This window comes from Elaeis guineensis, chromosome 11, assembly GCF_000442705.2.
Source record: "Elaeis guineensis isolate ETL-2024a chromosome 11, EG11, whole genome shotgun sequence".
Classification (NCBI taxonomy): Eukaryota; Viridiplantae; Streptophyta; class Magnoliopsida; order Arecales; family Arecaceae; genus Elaeis; species Elaeis guineensis.
Window position 1 is genome coordinate 12,142,114 of NC_026003.2, and position 13,716 is coordinate 12,155,829.

General features: G+C 37.7%; 1 protein-coding gene across 1 annotated transcript in view; it reads left to right on the top strand.

The window, feature by feature from the left end:
* Nucleotides 1–13,716, top strand: part of LOC105061203 (phospholipase D delta) — a 141,542-nt gene that overhangs the window by 101,031 nt on the left and 26,795 nt on the right.

Below are 13,716 nucleotides of genomic sequence, written 5' to 3' on the forward strand. Positions count from 1 at the left end.
TTAGGTTTAACCATGTGCTAGCATGGTTCTCATAAACCTAATAGGATTTCAATAAACCCTAACCTAATTGGAACTTCATAAGTCCAATTGGCACATTCGAGATTAAATTCCTTAATGTGTGACCCCATAGGTTCCATTCTATCTGGTACTGAGATATATTATGATCTCCATCACAATATCATCGAAACCCTTTTCGATAGATTGGAACATTTTCAATTTTATCCTTCGAAGGTCATCGATCATCAAGACGTCTGATGAGTCTCACAATCCACCAGTGACATCTAGCAGTATGTAATGGCAATCAGTAGAATGAAAGTACGAACTCCTAGGTGCAGTCATCGTATGATTCAGTCCTTCTATTATGACTCCTGACTTGACGGAGGTCATGGAGAACTCGTTAGATCCCATCGTTAGTTATATGCTAGATTGGCTCGACTCGAGTTCATTTGTGAATCCCATGGAAACTCTTTTCCAGTATTCACACTTGCTTTAGCCAAAAATTTTTTGAACTCAGTCTCGTAAATCGCATAAGATTTCTTCTTTTCTACTAAGATTGATAGATTCCTTCTAGGTGCATCCTACTCCAAACAGTGAATTTGAATCTACTGAAGCCAACATACGCAGCAAGGATCCGAATGGCTAGGGATCAAGGGAACGTGCAGTCAAATTCAGTAGCCTCGCTGCGAATAGCCAATGACACTGCAGGTTAAAAGATCACTCACACAACTATAGTATCGAGAAGTCCACTGACAGTGAGTAGACATCCATGTGGTTCTCGTGTTGGTCATGCAAAGTGCAAGTTGTTCTCTAACAACCATCAGCACCCTCACCCCAATGTCCCTACACTGCAGACCCAAGATTCATCTGCCTACAAAGAAGGTGAACCGTGCGCTGATCTCGAATGGATTGATCACTGTCCTCCGTGACGATCCTTTGATCGGCAGCATTTAGAAATTAACCATTAATTAATATGTCTCAAATTCTTAACTCTTTAAGAATATACAAAAATCATCTTTGTTAATTTGTAGGACAAAATATGGACGCATAAATATGATTGGAAAGAAAAAATCCTTTATTAATAATAAAAAGATTATAAGTACAAATTTAAGTTCTGAAATTACATAATGTGTTAGCCAACAATTGGCTTCTAGGGCACAAATCTAACAAACCACCATCAGACAATTGGCCAGATCAGACACCAATCAAAATTGGCCAGATCAGACAACGAAATCAATTAAATAACCACCATCTAAATCTTGCCTTAGACATTAAATTGATCGATTAAAATTGATTAGGTTAACTTATTGAAACGGGCCCGAACCACTGAGCCAAATTCAGTTTTGAGTCAATCAACTCACACAAAATGTGAATCGATGCGACCAACTACAACTAAACTCGATTTTGAACCCCTTTGATCTAATCCTAATCAACCATCGATTAGGTTCAATCAACTACTCAAAATCGAAAATGGGTTTTAGTCTGATCTAATCAATTTGATCATAATTGTAGTTTGATCACTAGACCTAATTTGTTCAACCCATCCCCACATGTAACAACAATTTCAGATCTAAAAATAATTTTTGGATTATGTTTCATTGCATGCAATTAGTGGCTTATGATCTTGAAACTGTTTCAGATCTAAACCTAATATCATATATCATATATATGTAGTTTCAGATCTAAATTAAATATACATAACATATACATCAAATTTCAGATCTAAAACTAAATTTACACATATCAAATACATGTAAAATCAGATCTAAAATAATGATTAAAATATTTTGAAAATATTTTTTCAAAAAATCGATTCACATCAAACTAGGACAATTTTTATAATATAGGAGGTAAACCCTATATCAGGACAATCTTATATCAGTTTGATGTAAAGTTTTAATCATTCTAATTTCAGATTTGAACTTAAAATTAAACATATCACATATGCTAATTTTCAGATTTAAAAGATTGATTTACTTGCTTTGAAAATAGTTTTCAAAACTGATCAATCTTGTGCTAGGACAATCTTTTCAATATAGGGGGTAAACCCTATACCAAGACAACCTTATATCAGCACAAGATTAATTTTAAATCATTAAAACTTTCAAATCCAATAGAAAAATCAGATCATATGTGTTTTCAAAAATCAGTGGCTCTGATATCACTGTTAGAAAATTAGGTAAGCAGTATGTGTATATTTCAAAACTCTTTTGAATGCAGTGAAAAACAAACGGGTTAAATTCTTTAACCCCACATATATAAGATCAAATCTAATCCTACCCAAGTCCAGGAGAAAAACAAATATATAATCTGAAATTTAAAAACAAATACAAGATCGAATCTCAATACCTTAGCGCGGGTAGATATTCACCGCTATCGATAATCATGGATTCGTAGATGCTCGAGCCACACACGTGTCCGACCTCTACGGATATCCATCAAGATCAATCTCGAACTGATCTTCTCGTAGTAGATTCTTCTTCTTCAAGTAGAATCTCAACCTTAATAACTTAGATCAACACTTTGATTTGTTGGGCGTGGAAGAGAAAAGAGGGAGGAGGGGAGGCGTGGAGAAGGGAGAGAGACTTTTTGGTTTCACCAAAATTCTTTTTAGAAATCCTAGAGACCTTCTCCTTATATAATCTCTACCTTGACTCATAATAGGAATTCAATTATCTTAAAAAGGCATATCTTTATCTCATAAGAATACTCTACCTTTTTAATCTGATTTTTTCTCAATAAAATCAGATATAATTGACATATTATCAGTCCCTTTAAGTAGGAACAAGGGGCGCCCCGCCTCATATAAGGCAGGTAGTTTGGGGCGCCAACACTTGGCACTCCCTAGGGGTTTCTTGACATATGAGAGGGGGTGTGACCCCTCTCTCTCTCCTCCATGCCAATCCACAAGAAGGGGGCGGGCCCCTCTTGCCATATCCAGGGGGTTGGCACCCCCTGGTCTTGCCAAAAAAAGAAGCAGGCGCCTCCCATCTTTCCATCTATTCCACATGCACACTTAAAGATAATTAGGAGATAATGAAGAGATAATGTTAGGATAATTTATGCCAACTTATTGACATTATCCAATCCTCTTGGGCTCACAATTAAGAGCCTAATTAAACCCAAATGGATTTAGGTTAGGTTCAAGGCTATAGACTTGATCAAATCGAAGTTCAGAGAAGAATTAGGTTTAACCATATGCTAGCATGGTTCTCATAAACCTAATAAGATTTCCATAAATCCTAAATCAATTGGAACTTTATAAGCCCAATTGGCAAATTCGAGATTAAATTCCTTAATGTGTGACCCCATAGGTTCTATTCTATCTGGTAGTGAGATATATTGTGATCTCCATCACAATATCATCGAAACTCTTTTCGATGGATTGGAATATTTTCAATTCTACCCTTCGAGGGTCATTAATCATCAAGACGATGCCTGATGAGTCTCACAATCCACCAGTGACACCTAACAGTATGTAGTGGCAATCCAGTAGAATGAAAGTACAAAATTCTAGGTGCAGTTATCGTATGATTTAGTCTTTTTATCGTGAGTCCCGACTTGATGGAGATTATGGAGAACTCGTCAAACCCCATCGTCAGTTATATGCTAGATTGGCTCGACTCGAGTTCATTTGTGAATTCTGTGAAAACTCTTTTTCAGTATTCATACTTGCTTTGGTCAAAGACTTTTTGAATCTGAACTGTCTCGCAAATCACATAGGATTTCTCTTTTTCTACCAAGATCGATAGATTCTTTCTAGATGCATCATACTCTAAACAGCGAACCTGAACCTACTAAAGCCAATATATACAGCAAGGATCCGAATGGCTAGGGACCAAGGAACGTGTAGTCAAACTCAGTAGCCTCGTTGCGAATAGCCAATGACACCACAGGTCAAAGGACCACTCACACCACTGCAGCATCGAGAAGACCACTGACGAGTGAGTAGACATCCATGTGATTCTCGTGTTGGTCACGCTCAGTGTAAGTTATTCTCTAACAACCATTTGCACCCTCACCTCAGTGCCTCTATACTGTAAACTCAAGACTCATCTGCCCATAAGGGAGGTGAACCATGCATTGATCTTGAATAGATTGATCACTATCCTTCGTGACGATCCTTTGATCGAAAGCATTTAGAAATTAACCACTAATTAATGTATATCTCAAATTCTTAACTCTTTAAAAATATACAAAAATCATCTTTGTTAATTTTTAGGACAAATCATGGACATATAAATATGATGGAAAGAAAAAGCCTTTTATTGATAATAAAAAGATTACAAGTACAAATTTAAGTTCTGGAATTACATAATGTGTTAGCCAACAATTGGCTTCTAGGGCACAAATCTAACAGCAATATAGGTCCAACTCCTGCCACGGTGTTACCATCTCTTTGTAGTAGATGGTAACATCTTGATCTCCTTGTGTTGACCGCCATAGCTTGGACTTCAACTCAAAGATTTGGGAATAATTTTTTCGATCAGAATATGTCTCCTTAATAGTATCCCAGATTTCTTTTGCTGTTGAGAGAAATAGATAGGTCTTTGCAATGGTTGGCTCCATGGAGTTGAGGAGCCATGCCTAACCACTGCATTCTCTGTCGTCCAAGTCTGAAAATTGAGATCAATTTTAGTGGGCTGTTTGACACTACCCGTCAGATATCCAAACTTGGCTCGACCTTTCACAGCCAACTTAACCGATTGCGATCATTCTAAGTAATTTGTACAATTCAGTTTTGTATGAATGATAAGTGGAAGAGTAGATCCAGCGAAATAATCTACCTCGGGAGGTGTGCTGGTGATAGTATTACTCTCTGTTGTGGCTCCGGACAAGGAGTCTCTTTTGTCTCCGATTGATCCTGTCATCGCTGTCTTCACCACTTTAGATCAAGAAATATTGCTGAACCAAAATCTGACTACAACAGAAAAACAGATCGAAGATGATCAAAAGTAGAACAGGAATCGATAGGGGCGGGACAACGACTGGCCGGCGGCAAGAGAGCCTCTTTCGAGGCTTGTTGGCAGCGGCAGGACCTATAGCAAGTCTGACGATGGCAGCAGAGGGTTTTCTAACCCTGGTCGGCGGCGGCTGGTGATGTTCCAGCCCTGGCCAGCAGCGGCTGGGTGTCTTTTAGAGTGGCCGGCGGCGGCTATGGTGGAGCACGGCTAGGGTTGGCCGACTCTGATACCATGTGGAAAAAGAGCCGTAAAAGATAATGTTTTTATTTCTTATAATCAACTTCATGAATACAACTCTTTAAATAGACTAAAATGGAATAGCTACTGTGGTAGCTTTATAATTGTATCCCCACACATATGGAAGCTAAACAATTGTGTCTAACAATAGGATAAATTTGATCCTGGAATCTATAATAATCACTACCATAATAGCTATGATATTTACGACCATAATAGCTATGATATTTTGACCAGAATAGCCATGATATCTGATTTTGGAATCTTTGAGGTTATACTTATCATAGTAGTCATAATCTTGACAACTCATTATGATATTCACTCATCTTCCAACAAGACTAAACTAGGGATTGGTCTAATTTGATGTTTTCCGACCTAAGTCTGCTTTTGCGAGAACAATGAAAAATTTTAAGAGTAGATGCAAATGAATGTCAAATAAACTAGTTCTACATAAGGTTGGGCGAACTAGTATCGGGACTTGTACCAGTCGACATCCAGTTTGGTACCATATTGACACATGGTATGCTTTGGCATGCTGATTCTAAACCTTTGTTTTTGAATTTTTTAAGGTTGAATGAAATTTTTTGGTTTTATTGAATGATTTTAAGTCTAATTTGATGTTTCTTTAAGTTTTTTGATATTTCTATCACTCTGGTGCACCCTAAATGATGCTTCTTGCCGTTTTGGAGTGATTTGTGTGCATCACCATGGCATTGCACTGAAACAAACTGTTTTGCAGAGGCAAAAATCTGAAAAATCTGTCATTGGGTTTGTTACTCCCTGCCTTTTGCATTAGTGTCAGGCTAAACCACAATGTAAAGAAAAAAGCTAGTGATCTTGGTTTTGTACATTAGGAGAAGCAACATGAAACATCCTAAAATCAATTAGTAAGATGCAAAATATAAAATGATACAATTAATTGCATGTGTTTAAAATACAACATACATACTAACATCTAGAATCTCATTGAGTGTCGATGTCTTTTATCAATATTGGATCATTTGCATATTCAGGAGGCACACCAGCTCACCTTTTTAATCAAACGGTGTTATAGTCCTATGTGCTCATCCCGTAAGGTATGCACTCTGGGTTATATCTGGTCTTGGATCTCTTGTTGAAGCTATGACTCTGAGAGGTGTCCTCTAGCTGATAATACGATTGTGGTGGGGCCCATCTGATGATGTCGGTAGCAAAATCCAACTTATAAAGTGCTCCAAGCTGCATAGGATAATAGCTATTGGAAGACGATGCATCAAATGTACAACATACATACTAACATCTAGAATCTCGTTGAGTATCGATGTCTCTTGTAGATGTCAGGATCATTTGCGTATTCAGGAGGCACATTAGCCCATCTCTCTAACCAAGCAGCGTTGTAGTCCTGTATGCACATAGCATAAGATCATGCTATGGGTTATAATTAGTCTCGGACCTCTCACTGAAGCTCTAGGCTCTAGCTTCGAGAAGTATCCTTGGGCTAGTAATACAACTATGGAGGGGCCCATCTAATATGTTGGTAGCAAAATTTGATCTGTAAGGTGCTTCGAGCTACATAGGATAGTAGCTACTACACAACGATGCCTTAGATGCACCACACCCATATTTGTATGGGTCATAAACTACTTGAGGCTATGGGTAATAGGATATAGCATACGACTTGGAACCTGATATGTCTATGGATTTTACTCCACGTGCGAGGTCATCTGCTGCTGCATCAAATGCTAAACAACCTCGATGAGCCCATCTCCTATATGCAATTGTATACTCATGGGCATGGTTTGTTGTTCTGCCCCGTACCGACTAGTATAGGGCATACCATATTGTATCGGGAGGAAACAGGTACGAAAGTCAACATCAAACTGGGACAAGCCCCATACCAACCTATATCGAGGCATACCAAGGTGTACTGAGTTGCGTGCTGATCTATACCGTACTGACCTATATCGAGGCATATCGAGAAAAATTGAGAGAAATGGTCAAAGAGCTATTTCGATATAGGATGAGTATTGTATTTCATTGTATCGATAAGGTATTAATATGGTACCTAGTGTCGATAAGGCTCTACTAGCTTGTGCATTATGGTCCTTTTTCTGTGGCATGGGTAAATTGGGACACCGGTGAATCCAAGAACATTGTGTGGTTGTCTCATAAATGGTGGTCTCATATCCTCCACTCCTATTTTGGCCATCAGGTCCATGATCATTGAAACTATCATCGTTGCTTTTTTTGATCTCTGAATCAGAATGAATGGACTCCACTCTCTCTATTAGGGCTTCAATTGCCTTTCTTTTCCTTTTAGGTTGCACTGAGCAGCTGCATGCTTTCCCCTTATGCCTCTCTCTGCCTGGCTATGCTGGGATGATGGATGTCATGTTGTTGCTTGAGATGATTGGGTAGCATTGGTATTTTCATCTAAGCAACTCTTGATCATATCTCTGAGAGGATGTCTTGGACATGGAGTCATGTGATGATTGGCTCCATAGTGACCTCTTTGGCTGTGGTTGATTAGCTAAAAGCATATGTGGAATCTAGTGATATGCCTGTCTCTGCATCCACCCTAGCCTAACTTACTACAAAATTGGCTAGTTGTGAAGGCAATCTTGGCTCATCAAATTCTGACTCTTGTTGGTGGCCTATAGGCCATCTGATTATCAGGTCATCCTCATCTTGAACAAGAGCATTATGAATCATATCCAAGCATTTTACCTCTAATTTCTCGTGAATGTATCTCATCCTCAACCTTAAATTGTAGTGAAGATACACAAGGTCATTGATGCCTTCTATATCAAACGATTTCTCTGCTTTCTATGGATAAGGGTGAAGGTGGACTAGTAGCACTTACAACCACTTGGGAAGACCATTTGGGAGAGGATCTGGATAGCAAGTTGCTTAAGATTTTTTGCTGGCATACCAAAATGAATCCACCGTTCAGCTGCAAAAGTATTGAAGAAAATTACATAAAAATAGTATCATATTAGTAGCTATTTTATGTCGAGTAATAGTTATCGTTGTTGATATCTAATATACCTAGATCATACTTTTCTTGCTTACAATAGCTCTTGAGAATCCAATGTTGTCAGTGCCCTCCCTAGATATTTGTCTATAAAAATGATGTGTTATAATATGTTACTAATTGAAAATAGGGTCAAATTAACAAAAGTATAAATTAACAAAAGTATAAACTCATCTCTTGTAAAAACAGGGCTGTGACTTTTGGAAGCTCTATCTTGTATATCATATTTTGCAGGACGGTTAGAAGTTCGTTGTCCAAGTCAATCCCAGTTATAGTATACTGGAACCTTGGGTTCAGGTAATAAGCTACAAATAGAGTTTGTATCTATTTTAGTAAAATAGTACTAGTAGTTAAATTTTCAAACAATTATGGACAACTTGCTTATTTGCGAGATGCAAATCCCTATTCATTTGATAGTCCCACCACTGCTCAATGATGCTAATGTACTTTTGGTTTTGGGCATGCTTCAAATTTGCCTCCTTGATCTAATTCTTTGTTCTCTCCATCATGTGATATAGGAAGCCTATCTTGGGTATCTCTCATTGTCCACAGCCCAAAGCACTTTGTTCAATGGCTTGATGGCCTCCATTATCTTCTTGGTCCGTTACTAGAATTTTTGCTTGGTCACAAAGTTCTCAATATTACTTTCCTCAATGTTGGTCCTCGCTATCTGCTCTTCACTATTTGGCACTGTGAAACATCTGATGCAGGCCTGATTTCCTTTCAAGGCTATCAGGTGCAACATAGTTTGTAGCAAACTGCATCGCACCAAATCCTATGCATCTCCTCATCGATGACGGGACCCATATGTGGTTATAGATAAATCTATTGATAGACCGTGCTATGTTTATTGCCTGTTGTATCCTATGAAACTTCCCAATGTCCATCAACATGAGGTCAATACAACTTGCAGCATATGCGGTTCAAAGAATATGCGGCCACCACTCCATTAGGATCTCCCCAACGGCTTTATATTGTGGCCCATTATCAGTGATGACCTACACAATATTTTCCTCTCCCACCTAATCAATCACCACTCTATCAATCTGAGGATGTATGTGGTATTGTGCACCTGATCGGAAGCATTAGCCAACTTCTAGAAAAAAATCTGCATGTGACATTATGTTAGAAAGTTGATGATGCTCTATCTGATAGGATCGGTCTAGCCATCACACATCAGCATTAGTCTATATGTAGGCCATTTGCTCTGATATGATGCAATCCACTTCTATAACTCATTATTATTAAAAAGCTCATCATAAATATCCTTGGTCTTGGAGGATTTACATTTGGATTAGCAGCCTATATGGAGAAAATGATAGATCTATAGTATGTGTTGCTTACCGCATTACTGGAATGTAGTTGAAGTAGAACCAGGATCTAATAACTTATCATATATCCTTCTTCTTATCCTTTGCAGCATGTTGTCAACCCTCTGCTGCTTCGAATCTCTGTTGGGGATCTAAGTCATGAATGGTGGCTTTTGATGGAATCTCTTTGGAGGCTCCTATTATAAAAAGCCCTCAGCATAGATGCAATATGGCTATACCCTCTACTAATGTACCCTCTCTAAATAAGGTCTTTCTGAACTTTGGCTCTCCCTTGTCAGTCATAGAACCAAAGCCTTATAGTATGACAGTCCAAATCGAGCCCTATGTTTGGCCACCTCATCCTACTTCCACTATTCATTCGTGCTCGTCTGATTAGTGGTTTGGATTTGTGCCTTGTCATCTGGAATGGAGGCCTCTGACTCTTTAGAGCAAGATTTGCGAAACCAGTAGTGGCGGCCGTATCGATCGGCTGATGGTACGGTTCGGCATGCCTCCATTCCGTTCCGAACCGAGACGAACCGACGAAGGAAAATGGAGCCAAATCGGAGAAGAAAAAGAGAGAGAAATAGAGAGAGAGGAAGAAAGAAAAAGAGGGAGGGTGTCCGTGGGAGGCGCCGTCGGAGGGCCTTCGACGGGCCGCCATGGCCCGCAGGCGGCGGCGTTTACACTGTGGATCGCCCCTATTTCACACCGCAGAGGCCCTCCGACAGACCCCCCTCCCTCTTTTTCTTCCTCTCTCTTTCTCTCTCTTTTTTCCCTCTTTTCTTCCCCGACACCAACATGTGCCATTTTCCACGTCGGAACCGTCCCGATTCTCCATCGATACGGCTTGGCACACCCCAAACCGGCCGGTTCGGGATGGTTCTGAAAATGTTGCTCTAGAGTGATAGGAAGGTGGTTTTACGGCTTAGTTGTCCACCTTTGCCTTCTTCTTGGCAACCCTCAACTTCGCTACTTTAAAATTAGTGAAGTGCTTTGCCAGCTATTAGACCTCATATGAATATTTTCGGCATATGGATACGTCAGGATAACCATGAGCCAAGTGCTGCTTTAACTTGATTGTCCCTCCTTCAAACTCTATGTTGCATCAGTTGCACCTACAATGGGGCCAACCCAAGAGCATGTCTATAATCCCAACCATGCTTTAGATCATAGTATTTCATACTGATTCGAATCAGTCGGTACATCTCGTACTATACCATACCGACGGAGAATCGGTCCAATTCCGATCGATGTTTTGGAATACCCCCGAACCGTACCGTACCGATTGGTTCGGTACGGTTCAAGGCCGAACCACCTGAAATCAGATGGTTTGGGTCGGTTTGGTACGGTTCAGAGTTGGTTCGGTTCGGTTCGGCCCAATTTTCTCTTTTTTTTAATGCTACGAGATAGAATTTTTTTTGATTTTTTTATCATCAGTACAGTATGGTACGGTACTGTATGGATTAGAAATCGATACGGATCTCGATATCGATTCTTGAAATCTTGCTTTAGATTCTTCTTTTTTCTCGGTAGATCCATTCGTGTAAGTTTAACAAGTATATCAAAAAAATAGATTTTCTACTAGATTTTTTAATAATTTTTCAATGAAAAATAATTTTAAATATCATAAATTAGAAAATATATTTTCTACTTTAGAAAATACTTCTAAATTATCTAGTACGTAGTACTAATTTTTCATATTTTTTGTATGAATTATATTTTTAATTTTTTTTAAATAAAAAATAATTACTAAATTTAAAAATTTTAAAAAATTAATTTGAGCTTAGATTCATGTAGAACCCTATCATGGATGCTACATATATTTTTCTAAGCCTGTCGACATGCATCAAAGGCTACTTATTTCTCAATCTTATTCAAATTTGGGTCTAGGCCACTTTACCTATCATTGTGTCCAAATACCAAAATTTAGTTCGAGAGTAACTCGTATGTGCCTAAAAATTTCTAATTTTATAATTATTTTTTGAATTTTATTTTATTTTTTAATCGAAAAGGTTATAAATTTAAAAATTATAGATTTAACAAAAATTAAGGATTTTAGTCTCATTGTATAGATCATTCATAAATCTATGGTGTATCATTAAAATAATGCCTAAATCAAAATTTTTTTTATAAAGGAAAAAAAAAGAAAATAAACAAAGGAGAGTGGGATTATCTTGAAGGTAGCTTTTCTTGTTGATATACACATTTATTGAAGGGATTTGAGTGGGTTTGGCCTCCTTTTTGAAGAAGAGAGGCATAAGAAGTGAATGATTTCAGGGGAGTGGCTGGTTCATTCATTCAAACCTGTGTGAACCGACTATTTCGTGCTGGTTTGTCTCTGAATTACTTGATTTCGAGCAATTTGCACTAGTTCGGTTCCCACCTCATTTTAACCACCCTAACTGTTCCAATTCTCGAGTGGTTTGGTTCGATACACCCCGAACCTCCTAGTTCAATTCATTGTGCATGTTATGATATGTTGATGATTGAAGATAGAGTTAATAAAAACATGCCATTTAAGTTAATTTATCTCTTTTAGACACAGGGTTGCAACTTTTGGATTAGGCTCCATCTTGTATATCACATTATGCAAGGCGATCATAAGTTCATCGTCCATGTCAATCCCATGTATAATATACTGGAACCTCGGGTTCAGGTAGTAAGTTATAGATAGAGTTCATAATTATTTTAGTAAGATTGTATAAATACAGGAGCAATTAAATTTCAATGTTCTTGACTTCTTATCTACTAGATGCAAGAACAATGGATCTGCTCCGCCGTTCGCAGAACCAGAGTCCGATCATAGCGTGACGGTCCAAATCGGCCCTATGCTTGGCCACATCCTCCTGTCTCTGATCATTCAGACTCGCCTGAATGGCAATCTGGATCTGTGCCTCCTGTCGTTTGGAATGGAGACCTCTTTTGATTCTATGGAGTGATAGAAAGTTGGCTCTGCTGCTCAGCAATCCACCATCTTCTTTTTGGCAACCCTCTCTTATGCTGCTTTGAATTCAACAAAGTGCTTCATTAGCTGCTGGACCTCCTACGGGCATTTCCAGCACATAGATACATCGGGATAGCCACCGATCAGGTGCTGCTTCAATTTGACTACCTTTTTTTCTTTGAACTCTGTGTTGCATTGGTTACTCTACTAGCGGTGCCGATCCAAGAACATTTGCCTATGTCCAATCCAATGTCATGCGCTGGCTCTTTTTTCCTCAATGGATTCATTCCTATAGGTATGCTAAGTACGATAATTTATTAATTAATTAAAAATAGTAAAGTTTTCTTATCATGAAAAAATATCTTTTCTACTTTAGAAAATACTTCTGATTTATATATAGTATTAATTTTTCATATTTTTATATTATTTATATATTTTTAGTAATTTTTTAATTAAAAATAATTTTAAATATTATAAATTCAGAAAATACATTTCTAGTTTAGAAAATACTTCTGAATTCTCTAATATATAGTATTAATTTTTTATTTTTTATATTAATTATATTTTAATATTTTAAATTAAGAAAATAATTTTTAAATTCAAAATTTCAGAAAATTAATTCTAGCTCAGATTCATGTAGATCCGTGCCATAGATATTACATAGATTTTTCTAAACCCATGACATGTATCAAAGGCTACTTATTTCTCAATTTTATTCAAACTTGGGTCGAGACTAGTGTGTGCATGATTGCATTCAAACTTAAATAAATGCACACTAAATTTTGGTCAAGGATAGCTTTCATGCCCCAAACACGTTTCAAATTCTATAGTTATTTTTTGGATTTTGTTTATTTTGTAAGTGGAAATATATTTTTAATTTAAAATTATAGATTTAATGAAAATTAAAGATTTTAGTCTCATTGTGTAGATCATCCATCAATCTATAAAAAATCATGAAATCATGCCAAAATTGAAAATTTTGGCATGACTTCTATTTTTTCATTTTTTTGCAAATTTTTGGCCAAAAAAAAGAAAAACAAAGAAATTAAGAGAGGGAGAGTGGGTTTACCTTCTAGATGGCTTGGATATAGTGTTTTCTTGTTGAAATATGTGTTTATTGGATGGATTTCTGTGGCTTTTGAAGAAGGGTGGCGTGGGAGGCAAATGAATTTTCTCATAGCTTCTCTCTTCAATTATTTGGGGGGAGGGAGCCAGTTTAGCCACCAAATTGGTGCAAACTGGGTAGTT